This window comes from Agelaius tricolor, unplaced genomic scaffold (assembly GCF_023055355.1).
Source record: "Agelaius tricolor isolate 1412-34295 unplaced genomic scaffold, bAgeTri1.0.p SCAF_1, whole genome shotgun sequence".
NCBI classification, from domain to species: domain Eukaryota; kingdom Metazoa; phylum Chordata; class Aves; order Passeriformes; family Icteridae; genus Agelaius; species Agelaius tricolor.
Genome location: NW_027269261.1, coordinates 3,386,369 through 3,401,114, shown reverse-complemented (window position 1 = coordinate 3,401,114; position 14,746 = coordinate 3,386,369). Strand labels below are relative to the sequence as shown.

The window sequence follows — 14,746 nt, the reverse complement described above, 5'->3', positions numbered from 1 at the left end:
AGACATCATAAAGATTCTTGAGTATGGATCACATTATTGCAGCTCTTTGCACACTTTCTCCTATGATCCTTCTCCTTCCATCCCCATTCAGGCCAGTAATTAGTGCCCCTCTGGCAGCCTCTTCCAAAGCATGGGAAAAGCAGCCTGGTCCCTGCACAGGTGAGCAGGGCAGTCAGGATGGACTCGGCCATGGCTCTGCTGGATTTGGGCCTGCTCGCTCTCCAGACAGGCACTGCCACTTATCCCATTTGTCACCAGCACCGCAGGGTCCTCTCTGCTCCTGCTCATCACATCGGGGTGTGATGCAAGAGCTAATTATAAAATCAATCATTAGCAGCTCTGTAAAGTCAGAGGAAATACTATCATGCAGGTCTGGTGTGATTTTCCATAACTTCCCACAGCTGGAAGCAAGAGGTTGGAAAACTCTGCCCAGTCTGACTGGTGAAACTGTCTCTAACCAGCAGTTAGTGAAAGACTGCAGGATCCATCACAGGATCCCTCTATCACCTATGCATGTGCTGTGATAAAAACCACTCTCTTAATTACATTTATTTAATACTACCAGTAGCTCTGCTGTTTTCTGGTCACTGTAATAAAAAAAGTTTAATAATAATAATAATAATAATAATAATAATAAACCCTGGAGCAAACAAAAGTTTGACTTGGTAGAAATATTTCTCAAGCAACTACTCAGCTGGACTTACACAGTAGAATTCATCTTGGATTAAATACTGCATTTGTTTTTTAAATGGATAAATAGAGAAAGGAAATTTAAGCTATCCAATGTAATCTTGTTTAATAAAAAATCTGCATGTCATTACCTCTTCTTCGTATCTGCAGAGGCAACATAGCACTGCCTGAATATTCCCAAAAATTAATAACACAAACACACTTGTGCAAATCTGTTTTTCAAAGCATAACAAAGACTTTAGCCCTCTTTTTTAGCCCACATGAAAACTGGCTTTGCTGTTCAGCAAGCCATATCTAAGAGTGCAATAAAAATACCCTTGTGCACCTACAATGCTTAATTTTCACAAAGTTTTATGCTGAAATAAACCGTTTTTAAAGGACTGTAAAGCAACATGTTTCTAAAGTCACATCTTCAATGCTCTGGCATGTCCTTTTGAAAAGTTAGTGGAATGAAGACAAGATCTGAAAGCAGTACAGAATGATGGCACCATTTGGAACCACAACAAAATTATTTCTATCTTCACTCTCATTTAAAAAAAAAAAAAAAGAGCCTAAGAGCTGAGTATAGATTAAATATAGTAATTCAAATCTGGCTGAGAAGCTGCGAACTTTTATGCCAAGTTCTAGCCTGAAATGAATTTAAATGGCCACAAGTAAAAAATCCACAAAGGGGAGATTGCAATGAAATCCTAGCAGGGAAATAAAAATAGCATCGTAAGCAAATAGCGTAACCTTAAAAAGGGAAGCAGAGAAAGCAGAAACTGGGAAATATTCTTGAACTTCTGTATAAAAGAACTAGAAAAAAGTAGGACAGCAGAACTAAGGTCACTGTGGAAAACCAAGTGATGGTGTTTGTTTTGGTATTTGAAACACAGGAGTGAGGTCAGATTGTGAGGAGTGACCTCAGGGCTGCTAAACTATTGAGAGCAGCTCCAAGGCCTGCATGGCAATTGCTCCACTCTGGCCATGACCCAAACAGATTCCCGTATTTTACTGTAAAATAATTTATAAATACCTGTGCAGTTCTAAATTGTAACTTGTAATGCAACCCTGTATTCCTATAGAGTGTCAGCGTAATACATATGTATACTTCTTTTTTTTTTTTTCCTTTGCTCACTGTACATGCAGAACTCCTTATCCCAACAGTTAACAATGGCTTTACAAAGGATTAATGAGACTTAGAGAATGTTTGGGGGTCCAAATTGGTGATCCCTTTGCAGAGAGAGGACCTCTGCCCACAGCAGACACAATATTTAAGGTACAATAAGGCACAAATGGTCAGTGTATTTCCAAAGCTGAGGCAGTTGCTTGTGGGAATGGTGTCCAGTATCGTAGCAAGAGGCTCAGGGCAAAACAGATTTGGAACCCATCTGATGATTGGTAGCTGTCACACAGCATTTTCTCTTTATTGTGTAACAGAGTGAGTAAATTGTCTTGTTTTCCTATATAACAACTCTTTATACTGTCTCTGCTGTATTGCTCTTTCTACACATGAACAGCAAAGGTAATGCTGTACATTCTGTGGCATTTGAGGACCACCTAGAAATGATTGAGTAGGGAGACATCAGGAGGTGGTGCTCTTCCTTAATACAAAAAGGAATAAATTACAAGCCATGGAGAATTTCTGGAGTCTTTGGCACAATTTCTGAGAGATGTAATGCCTAAAATTCCTCAAATACCCCATGGGAATTGTGGGGCATCCTTCCTGGGTAGCTGACAGGCTTGGCACAGCCTCCTGCATCCCTAGGCACTTCACCAGAGCCTTGGGAAGCTGGGATCAGATAGGATCAGGTCTATGGAAAAGGGTTTATGGACAGTGATGAAGTGCATTGAGGTCTCTCTCAAGCAGTACTGACAGGAAATACATTGGTATTTCCAAATAGAGAAACTTGCTGCCAAAGGAGGGCTGCAGGTGGAACCTGTCATGCTGACACTTCCTGTACAGCTCCTATAATAAACCCCTATTTCCCGACAGGGATTTCCCGCATAATAATAATAGGAAGAAGAATAGATAACAATAATATGAACGCTTTCCTGTCGAGCTTGAATTTTGAGGAAATGCAAAAAAACTTAAGGCTGGAAGTTTCCACCCGTCTCCCCCTTGCACACAGCATCCTTCCCGCTGGAGCGGGCGATGCCTTTGGATCCGCTGCCTTTTCCCTGGGAGCGCCAGGCGCTGCGGGAGGTGATGCGGCCGCTGCCCCCGGCCCCACCGGCCCCAGCAGCCAAGGAAGGAGGAACAACCTCAGCCCCCAAACATGCGGGAACAACTTCCTGTCCTTCATGTTTCCCACCGCCCCCCCACAGGGATATATTTAAAGATAAATATATATACATAAATATTTGTAAAACTAGCAATTGATAAATGCAGCTAGTAAATAACCACCCTTAAAAAAAAAAAAAAGAAAAGAAAAACACCCCACACAAGCCATAATGATGATGATGATGATGACGGGAGGGGGGGAAATAAATAAATAAAAGCGAGCGAGAGTCGGCGAGGGAGAGGGAGGCAGGTTCAATTATCTAAACAAAGAAATCATGGCGGAGTGTTTACATTTGGCAGCCCAAAGCCTCTTGGATTACGGAACCCCCCCAAACCCAAGCAGCCCCCCCCGCCCCCCGCAGTCGCGGCTCGCCGGAGCCCGCCCGCCGACACCTCGCCGCGGCCCGGGTAAGTGCGGAGCTTGCGGCGGCCGGACCCGGGCGGGCGCTGGGGCGGGGGCGAGCGGCTCCCCCCGCCCGATGCGTGTGTGTGTGTGTCTGTGTGTGTGTCTGTGTCGCGGGGGGGACACGGACTGCGCTCGCCGCCGCGCCGGCCGGGGGCCGCCTGTCCCCGTGCCCGTCTCTGTCCCCGTGCCCGTCCCCGCCCCGGGGTCACGGCGCCCGGCGCTGACTGGCGGCTCCGCCCCCGCGGCCGCCCCCCGCGCCCCCCGCCCGCCGCCGCCGCCGTGCCCCGCCGGGCGCAGAGAACTGCCCGCCCGGGCACGGGGGGGGCTCCGCCGCCGCGCCCGCACCATCGCGGGGCTCCGCTCCTGGGGAGCGAGAGGCCCCGAAATAGGCAGCGGGGGGGAACGCGCGGACGGTGGCGGGGGCGGCTTGATGAGGCTCCTTCTCCCGGTGTCCGAGAGCCGCAGCGCAGAGCGAGCGTGGGCACCGGCGGAGGCGGTGGGGAGCTGGCAGCAGCGCAGAACCCCTCTCCCCAAAACACTCTCACCCCCGAACGTGCGGGCTGCCAAATACCCTTGACCCAAATTGCTTCTCCCCGAGATGTTTTTATTCTGCAAATGCTCTTATCCCCCAAGTGCCAACAGCCTCCAACACCCTCACCTTCAATGGTCCTTGCCCTTGCTTCCAAATATCCTTGCCCCCAATGCTTTTGTTTCAGTCTCCCTCGCTCCCAAACGCCCTTGTCTGCAGAAAATTTCACCCCCGAACAGCACCAACCCCGATCTTGCCCTAAAACATCTGCACTCCTAACATTTTATCCCCCAAAGCCCTCTTTCTCCCAACCTCCCTCAATAAGAAAGGGCTTTAGGTTTTGGTGCTGCTCAGAACTGTGTTCCACGTCTTATCCCCCCCACCCCCTGAAACAGCCAGAAAGGCGCCTGGGTCCCTCCCCCTGGCAACACCAGCCCCCAGACTGCTGATCTGACACTGCCCCCTGCCCCCCCGCCCCCCCCCGTCACCATAGGCCACTGCTGTGAAATGTGGAAATGACCCTTTCAAGCAGGCTGCAAGTGTTGCTCCCATGTGTCCATCAAAAAGTCCCCCGGCCCCAGACACATCTCAGTGCTAGAAAGCTGTAAAACTAATTTGGCACCTCTGCCCTCCTGGATGTGGCTAAGGGGCAGCGGCCTCCCCCTGGTTTTGTGACCCGAATACACTGGCTGAGAGTCCTGCAGTCCTGCTGCACTGCACTTATCCCGAAATCGGCATGTCTGGGAGATGCATGCATTGCTTCCAGGGCTTGGCAGCAGGAGGACTGGCAAAATGACTACTGAGGTAGCAGGATGTAGGAGCTGGGGAAGACACTTGGCTCGTTCCAGGCTTTTTCTGTCACAGTGCTGAACCTGCAAATATTTCTGAGGCTGTGCTCCTACATGTCCCAAATTCAGAGTGCATTGAGCTATGTGAGATTGAGAAAAGTAGCAAAGATAGGTCTTTATTAACTCTTTGAACTGTTTGACTTCAAAAGTTTGTGGAGGTCAAATTCATGAATGAAAGAAAAATGATTTATACTGTAGAGTTATGAAACAGTGTAAGTGAAAAAGGGTTTGGGACAGGGAGTTTGAGACATTCACTTTTCCTGTTCATCCATGGGAGTGGGTTTTACTGTAGTATGTTGTGTGATGGTGAGAAGCCTGTGCTCATATCAGCATTGTGGTGATGGTGCACTGAAACATCGAGTGAAACAGAAATGGGGGGAGGTGCCTGTGGGTGCCACGGCTGGGTGTGTTTATCCAGGGGCTGTAGCTTTGGTTCTCAGTGTGTGTATCAATCCCTTTGCTAAGTCTAGGGCCACCAAGGGAGGGACAGTGACCTGACCATGGGCTGTGGCTGGCTGCAGACCCTTGATGTCTGTCTTCCATTACCAGATGTTGTGCTGACACATTGCATGACAAGAGTACAAAACACAGGTTAGCACTAAATGTCAAGCCATGCAAAATTTTGGCTCTGGAGACATCAGTGAAGAAAGTTGTTTCCATTGCTTAGAAAGTCATTACTCAAAATCTCTTGTTTCCTTTCCTCTCATTATTCCCTCCTCTGTGCAGCTACATTCCCCTACCTCGACATTGCGGCCAGGCTTTTCTGGGTTTGTACACTCTGCGGATAAAAGGCCTTGTGAGGAAACTCCCCATGCACTTCCATCTTTTGTCACTTTACTTCCTAGAATCTCTGAAGGTCTGAGGCTGTTTTCTCAAGGAAAGCTCTTAATTTAAGTGGCCTGTTAACTGCTAATTGCAGTTCTGTTCTGGCTATTTGCTTGAGTATCATGTCAAACCTGCTGTTCTGGTCTGGAGGCTACACTGGTGATCTGCTCTGATCTCTCAACTGCTTTTGCTTTCTACTGTGCTATTGAAGACCAAGGTAATATTTCTCTTCTTAATGAAAACTGACATTGCCTTAGATTTTAGAATTTCGTTGAGCAAGGTGTCCCACTTAAAATTGTTTCAAAATCTCAATTTTATGGCTGCTAAAAAAAGAAACAAAAAAAAAAAAAGGCTGCCCTGAGACATAGCACTGAAATAATTTTGTTTCTGTTTCTGCAGTAGGAATGTGTTTAGATGAGAAAAACATCTAAAACTAGGCAAAACAATGATGATTTGATGGGTAGGTGGTTAACAGAGTTCTGCAGGAACTCCTTTTTATCAAACTGCAGCCATTGGTGTGCTCAGTGTAAGCAGAACTTGAACTTCCAGTGTGTGCTCCTAGGCTGACTGGAAGTCTGGAGAAGGATACATCATCTGTCTTGAGGTCTGTGCAGTGTGTGGAACAGTGGGAGTGCCAGAGAAATTCCATCCCTAGAAACAATTTCATTCATTTATTGTGAAGTTAGGTTCTGTTTTCTAGTAACTGTAAAATCAATGCTCTGTTTTGGCTGTTTGACCATGATAGTCACAGTGAAATGATAAAACAATGCTGGTGGAATGGATATCATCATGTCTCAGGCTGAGGAGAGCGTTACTGGGGCTGGCTCTCTCGTGGTGAGTGTTTGTAGGTTTTTGATTAATGAGAGTTCATTCGGGTATTGAGAGAAGAAGAGACCTCTCAAATGATGCTGAATCTGTTTCCCCAGTATGTAATAGAATGAAACTCTGGGGCTGTCGCTGGACAGTAAGATATTCTGACATGAATATATATTTCAGAGCTCTGCACAAAATGAGGATTTCATGCATAGGCAACACAGTGTGACAAGTCATATCCTGTGTGACCTTGTGCTTACAGTATAAAGTTGTGTAATAATATATTCTCCTAAATTAATACGCAAAATAAATAGAACATATCTCATTTTTATGCTAATAATGATATTTTTCAATTCTAAGCACCTTTTATTCTAAGACCTCAAAGTAAATTACAGGTAGGAATAAACCAAGCTTCACAACACCATTGTGAATTTTTGTATTATCATACAGAGAAAGGTATCATTATTAATTACCGTTATTTAATTTTCTGGTAATTATTATCTGATTTGCATGCTCTCTGATACTGTTCTCCCTCCTAATATGTTGATGATAAAGTATGATCATATGAAAGAGAAAAAAAAATTAATTTCAGGCATGGGAATGGACAGATCTGTCAGAGTTAACAGGCAAAATAATACTGACTGATTCCTGAAGGAATTAGCAGAGAATTTTGACAGTAGAATGTATTTCATGTGGCTGGAACAGAAAGTAAATTTGGAATCACTCTGCTGTGTGGTTCATCCTGTGATGTAACTGTAGGTGAAAGGCTGATGAGACTGTACAAAGACGTTAGCTGAGGGAACAAAAGAAACCCAAACTGTTTTGTTTAATTCGAATCACAAAGAATAGGATTTGTTTAATTCATGTCTCCCAGGACAGGGTTTCCAAAAGGAGGGATTACTGGCTTAGTTCTACTGCCAGTGGTGAAAATGCCATTTACTCCAAGGAGAGCAGATTTAGGCCACTGACAAGGGCTTTTGCAATCCTGTCCTTTATGTTTGTAAAGTGGGAGTGCAACTTTGCATTCCTGATACTCAAGCATGTGTTTCTTATAAACTTCAGCACAGGATTTGATTCTCTGTCAGACCCCTGTATGTGGAGGTAGAATAACATTTCTGGGATGAGAACCCAGCTTGCAATGTTCTTCAGCAGCATTTTCTCCATCTATGGCAGTGAGGTTGTGTGGGCAGGCAATTAGTACAGAATTTGCTCTAACTTATTAATGCATATTTACAACCTTAATTCCAGTTTAACAGAATGTTTTGTGGTGGAACGTTTACAGAAAGAGCACGTGAAAAAATTATCACTGCATGTATTAAGCACAAAGAAAGCATCCCAATACTGCTGTGTAGGAGCAACTGGCAAGACAGAACATATTACAGAAAACTATCTTTTTCATTAAGTCTGCACAAAATGAGGATTTAACGCATGGGCAGCACAGCCAGTCCCAGCGGTTTAGTACCCATAATCCCACCTTGAAAATGGCTTCACAGTAATAATTACTGCTACAAAATGGACACTGCTTCCCATTTTGGCAACTCTACTTCACACATAACTAATTGCAAACACTCAAGGCAAGGTCTATATTTTCTTCTCCACCTACTTCCAGAAACCTTCCCATAAGATTTCCAGTCTCCCACTTGGCCTTGTTTTGCCACACTAAGGCAGAGCGTGTGGGGCAGCCCCCCTTGCTTTGGCATGCTCCAACCATCCCTGGATGTTAAGGTGCTATGACATGAATATATATTTGTGAGCTTTGCAAAAAATGAGGATTTCATGCATAGGCAACACAGTGTGACGAGTAGTATCCGGCATGACCTTGCAAATGCAGGCTGAGCTCCAGAATAAACAGCTCAGAAGAGCCAGGACTATGGCAGATTCCCAGGTTCTGGAAGGAAATTCCAGTGTTTGGTTCCAAGCCTGCAGAGACTCTTCCTGTGAAATTTACCTGCTTTAAACACGTGGTAAATTACCCTGAGAACAGCAATTTCCAACTAGTGTTAGAAAGCCAGGCTCGTTATTACAGAAAATCCATGGTCAGTGGAACTCACCACAGAGAGCTGAAAATCCTTGTCATGGCTGGAGATTTCACAGCTTCTGTGCTCAGATGTGGATTGTTGGTTCTCATTGTGGCAACACCCACATTTATCACTTGTTCAGGCTGTTGTTCCTTTCTCCTGTACATTTTCTTGCCAGCTTTTTTCTCTTGCTAAGTGAACAATAGATTGGGATGAAAGTATTTTTTTCTGCTTTTCTGAAATAAACTGTGATCTTTTTAAAGCTGAAAATAACATATATGTTCATGGTACATATATGGAGATAAGCAAGTGTCTTCCCACACATCCCTTTCTCACAGCTCAAAACAACCTGCTGCAATCTGGCCCTTTCTCAGAGCTGTCTTTGAGTATGGGCTGCCAGACTCTGGGTAGGGGGCTGGACGTTCTTGTTCTGGAGAACTAATATGAAATAGGATCTTGAAATACACATTATTTAGACTGTATCAAAGATCTATGTATCTATATGATTCTGGTTTTTTTGTCTTTTTTTTTTAACTTCTTTCTTGTTGAAAGTTCAGTGGGTTTCATTGATTTTTTTAGGCATAAGCCTGAGTCTACAGCTTGTGGTCAGTTCTGGAGCAAAAAGTCCTGTAGAAGCCAGCCAGGAAAGGATGTGGAGAGTCTGTCTTCCTTTCTCAAAGGCAGGATAACTGTGCCATTATTGGTGGAAGTTTGTTCACTCCATTTTTAGAAACCACAAAGATTTTGCAGTCTTCCTGGGTAGCCCATTGACCTAAATCTCCCTTGGCATATTGAATTTCATTACCACTTGTTCTATCTAAATTGGACATAAAGAGGAGTCTGCTCACTCTTCTCTGTCTTCTCAAGAGCCTGGAGAACTTCACTGTGTCCCTGGCAGTCATCCCCTCTCAGGCCTAAGCAATCCCAAGTTCTTCCCCTGCTCCTCAGAGGTCACATTCCAGCCTTGCACTGATTAGTCCAGACCCATCCCAAAGGGTTGAGCTGACATTGCTGGACTCAGTCTAACTCCAGCCAGTGCTCTTCCATCTTGCATCAGGATGGGGATTATTTTGGCTTTTTCAGTACTCTTACTGTTTTCTATTTAGTTTCACTTCTTAAAGCTTTATTATTACACAAGGCTTGGAGACCATGAGGAAAGTGCCATCAGTAAAAATGAATAATAAATCTTTCTTACTATGGCAATATTCCTTATCTTTAGAATATCTTTTTCTTTCTGAGTTTTATCTTCTCTCCTCTTTTCTAGGTGAGGAGATGATTTTAGGTAAATGACAATTCCACTCCTATTTCCAATGTAAGGGTAGAATTGTTTGCAGTGTAACACAGTCCCATGCTACATAACTGTCCTATATATTTACAAGAATAAGTTATTCTGGTTCTGCTTTTTGCTGTGGTCTATTAGGGAAATCATGCCTAAATGTTAGAATTATTGGTAAATAGATGCAGACACAGCAGATCATAAACTCAGTGCATACATTTTGGCCTAAGACCACATTCATTTTGCTTCTAAAAAGCATTCTATAGAGCATAATATATTCGAAAATATTTCTTAAATTGTGAAGTCTTTGAGGTTGGGATATTCATAAATGTTTGCAGAGTACCTAGAATTCATCTTTGATTGGGGCCTATGGGTAATTTAGAAACATAAATATTTAATGGTAATGGTAATTACCCCTTTTTCAGAATAATAATGTCTTTGAAGTTCCATCTTGGATGAGTGAAACCCCCTTAATAAGTTTCTCCCACCACTTTGAAGAATATTTTTTTGTCATTGGAAGCATTTCTGGAATTCATAGTTCTGTATATTACAAAAATGCCACACTTCATAAATTGCAGAACTGTTTGCTCCAACCTGTCTCCTGCTTAAGGTGCACAGAAATTGGGATGGAAGTGGCACCATGGATTGTGCTCTGTGGTTGTTCCTGCCTTGATGCTTTAGTTGAGGTGAAGAACAATGTTTGCAGGGGTCAGGCCCACTTCTGGCAGTGGGATTCTTGTTGTGCAGTGGTCTCCCAGAACCAAAACTGGATTCCTCTGGGATTAAACCACACCAGAAGCACGTAATTGGGAGTGTTTCTTCCCTTGGAGCAGACCAGAACATGTGGAGAATTACTTCAAGTGATTAATGAAAACTTGACAGAATATTGACTATATGATACCAACTTCCAAATGGCTGCCATGATGTATTGACAGCAGCACTGGCGAATAAATAATACATATTTTTAAAATTTCTGTAATTACATGTTTACCCAATAGGCCAGAACAGCTCTGTCCCAAGGAGCTGTTGCAGTCTGAGTAAATAATACATGTTTTAAAGTCCATAATTACATATTTAAACGATAGACTATCGAGGAAATAATGCACATTTTAAAAAGTCCATAATTACATATTTACATGATAGTCTGTAAATTCTGTAATTACTTATTTACACAATAGACCATAGCAGCTGTTACAGTCTATTATGGTAACTCCCATAGAATTACATTATGGATTTTTTTATAACTTAAAAAAAAGTATATTTAACTGGAAAATTGTATTGTTAGTCTTTAAAAAAACCCTCCACAAATCTCTAAAATAGGAAAATATGTGTAAAGTTAAAAATTTAGGATGATACAGAGATAGGGAAGTTCTTATCCCTTTGTGGTAAATATCTTTTGTTAGCATGAGGGGCTTAGGATTTTTCATTAATTTCAGAATTTCTTTACTTAGGTAGCAGAAATAGAAATATGCAACATTCCACGATTATACTTTCCTTATTGTCAAGTAGACATTCAATTTGGATAAGCATTCAGGATTCTTAAATTCTTTAGTTCCTGTTCTGCTCCTATTAAAATCAGTGATAAAACTCCCATCAGCCCTGGTTTCAGAAATCATTTATATTGAGGACAGCACTTACACATGTACTTGAAATCAATGGCACTTAAGCATCTTTTAAAAATAAGCACATACTTAAGGACTCTCATGAATTCTGATGGACCGAAACATATGATTAAATGCTTTCCTGAATTGGGATCCTGCCTTCCATGGAGGCAGGATTGGAACCTTCCTCTTCCATGGCTTTATTGATGACCCACAGGTTTTTTGTTGCTCGTGCTGTGGCCTCTCCCTGAGGAGAAGCTTTTTTAGCGTGTTTAACTCCAGACATACATGTGTGAGAATTGGTGCTATAGCAAATGCCTTGCTGCTCCTTTGTTCTTTGTGGAGAGCCATGAATTGAGAATTCATCCAGTGTTTTCCATAGCTCAGCTGCTGAATTTATTCCTCATGTTAAAGACTGGATCAATACACCTAAATGAGACTTCTGTCCATAATTACTACTAAATAGCAGGGCTAAATCAAGCAAGTCAGAATGTGACATTTAGCTCAGCCGGACCTTATGCATTTAGTAAGGAAACAGAGTATGAGAGAAACCTTTGATCCCCACTGTTGGTTTCATTAAAACATTGGAGTTAAGAGAATCTGAGCTGTCGGGAGCCCCATTTAAGCCTTGCCATAAACGTGATGAAATATGCAGGTACTTTTAAATGAGGGTTTGAAGGGTGTTCAATTGCTGGTCACACATTTTGACTGAAAACACCAGGTAAAGGGCTGAAGGTTTTGTCTTTCCTTCACAATGAGCATTACAGCATCAAATTGGGTAAAGAAATATCTGGTTAGAAATAAAGACTTTTTGTAAAGTGAAATATGCAAAAATTGAAATTCACAGGGAAAAAAATCCTCAACAAGACACACTTCTGCTATTTTTTGCTGTAGATCCTCCCAGATGCTGTTACTGACACCAGTGCACACATTTGGCTATTTGGTTAAAGGCCAAGCAGAAAGTCAATATCAATATCAATCCTTTGTTAAAATTGCAAAGGTGATAGAAGGAATGATTTAATAGCAGGAGCCTAATTCTTATCTCTTCCATGGTGCTTTTTATCTGTGTAAAACAGATAAATTGCATTACCTGACTGGTCAGTCTTTGAAACCTGCAAAAGAAAACAAAGAATGTGTGGGATTAGAGAACTAAAATTCAAGCAATAGCTTCAGGTTAAGTAGGAGCCATATTTAAGTGATTTACATTTAAAAGCAACTTCAGTCTTGCAGTCTCCACAACAAATTCTTGCATTTGAAAAATAAAAAATTAGAGGACCTCTGTCTCCTGTTGAACAGCCCTGTGGCACTCAGTGGGAATAACCAATGCTCTTCATGGAAGCACTATCCCTTGCAAAACTGTCAAGGTCAGTTGCTGTGTCATTTTTCTACTCTGTTTTCCATTAAAACATACACACATCAATGTTTGCTGGGTTTGTAGCACTTCCAAGCTTTCCACTTGAGCTAACATACAGGAGCTGTCATCTTTTCCATGTGCACCCTGTGCCTGTGAGTTACTCACATTCTTTGAAGGTTTTTTGGAGCTGCAGCTTTTCACCAGGTGAATGTTGAGAGCTTTCCCTTCTCCCAGCTCTTTAGATTTGCAAGGCATCCATCCTTGCAGGCACAGCACCTGCCAGGAGTCCTGGGATGTTTTATTGCTGAGGAAAGATTTTGTTTTCATGGAACTGTGGCAGTTCTCTAAGAATTCTGACCTCAGGTTGGAGCCATTCACAAGTGCACAATATAAGTTTACACAAATAAACAAGATGCGTTGCACAATATAAGCTTTATAAGGGAAAGCTTTATTATCACATGCATTTTGGGCACAAACCAGCTTGTTTTATTGTGAAAAATCCCACTGGGGAGTCAGCACAGGGAATATTACATGAAGAAGGCAGGCAGATTCCAGCACATTTTATTTGCCAATAAGCAGGACTTTGCACTTGTAATTTTGTTAATTGTCAGAAGTAATTTAAATTCATCAATTATCAATGAGTAATCCTATCTGAAGTGTTTCTAGGAAAAGTTAAAATCCCAGTTGGATTGATACAACACTTCTCCTTCAGAGATACATAAATTTAGTAGAGTAAGCTGTCTCACATGGTATTTTGGAATGTTCTTGAAAAATTACATTTGAGGCTGAAGTGGGACTTTATTTCTGTCTTCCTGTATGTGATGGGAGAGGATGTGTCATCTTAAGGAGACAGATCCAGACTTTCCTCAGAGGTGCTCAGTGAAAAGGGAAGCAGTGGGCATGGGAAAATAGGGAAATAGGGAAAACTCTGATTAGGTTTTAGGAAGAATTTGTCATGGGTGGGGGGGTGGTCAAATGCTGGAATAGATTACCCAGACAGACTGAAATCTCAGACTTGGGCAGTTTTTTGCACTGGATTCCTGATTCTCTTTTGTAGGTTGCCATAGGACAGATTTTGGCTGTGTCCCTCATCACCTTGCCCTTGCTCTGCAGAGAGCTTTCAGATTAAAATGTGATGTGCTATATAAAAATAAACTGTTACTATTACTGGTTTGTGGTGGTCCTCAATTGTGATGGAAGAGCAAGTGATTACATCACTTGGCAGCTATGATGACAAATATATATTTGTCAGAAATAGTTATTTACTTTATATGCACTTGTTAGTTTTCTTTTATTGCTTTTTTTATTATAATGGAACTTGAGGACAGAGACAGATTTCTTCCCTGCAGTGTTAACTACAGTAAGAGGTAGCATTATGGAATGTCATCTATTGCCTCTTAGAATGATAAATATTTCTGAGACAAAACATTGTGAAAACCTATATGTATAAATTCCTCTATCCCAGCTATTAGGATGAAGAGTAAAACTACAGCTTACTGTTACTGGGGATTTGCCAGAGACTAAATGGCTCCTCTCAGGTAGAGAGCACCTCCTTCCACACACTTCCCACAGTTTCTTTGCTGTTCTTTAAGGTCTGAATGCCAGCAGTGTCTTTTTTATACAGACCAACAATTTGCATTTGATGCTGCAGAGCAACACTTTGAGACATGGATGAGCAGCCTTTAAATACTTTTTTTCTTGGTCCTTTATACCTTGTTAAGTTGAAGAGTCTTTGAATATAATATTGAAGTGGCTGTGCCTCTTCTACAGCACAGTAAGGCAAGAAGGCCTGTATTGCAGGTGGATGGGTTGGGGCTTGGAGAAACTAAAGGACCTTCCCAAGCTGCCCTAGGAAGGAGGTAATGTAGGTAACAGAACTGAGGAATTTTGCCTGTTTTCCCCCATGCATTAGTCAAGAAAATATGGTGCAGACTGGTCAAGATACTTATTTTCCTTCTGTCTTAAATGTGTTCTGAGAGCTGAACTTGATGAATTTCAGTGGCCATCAAAGCAAGGAAGGCTTGGCTGCAGCTCTAACAAGTGAGAGCAGTGTGGGGAGGTGTTGTGCAGGCAATCCCAGCTGTGCTAATGGCCTGCAAACCTGACCCCCTCACTGAACTGCC

The 14,746-nt window shown here is 42.5% G+C and overlaps 1 long non-coding RNA gene across 4 annotated transcripts in view; it reads left to right on the top strand.

The window, feature by feature from the left end:
- The first annotated feature begins 2,713 nt into the window (after positions 1 to 2,713).
- LOC139598555 (uncharacterized) overlaps positions 2,714 to 14,746 on the top strand; it is a 436,125-nt gene continuing 424,092 nt past the window's right edge. For 2 of the 4 annotated variants that reach the window (XR_011681960.1, XR_011681949.1), the window contains exon 1: positions 2,799 to 3,361. This is a non-coding gene — a long non-coding RNA (uncharacterized lncRNA). Of the gene's footprint in view, positions 3,362 to 14,746 lie in introns of all 4 variants that reach the window. The other 2 variants (XR_011681953.1, XR_011681965.1) reach the window with 2 other exon arrangements.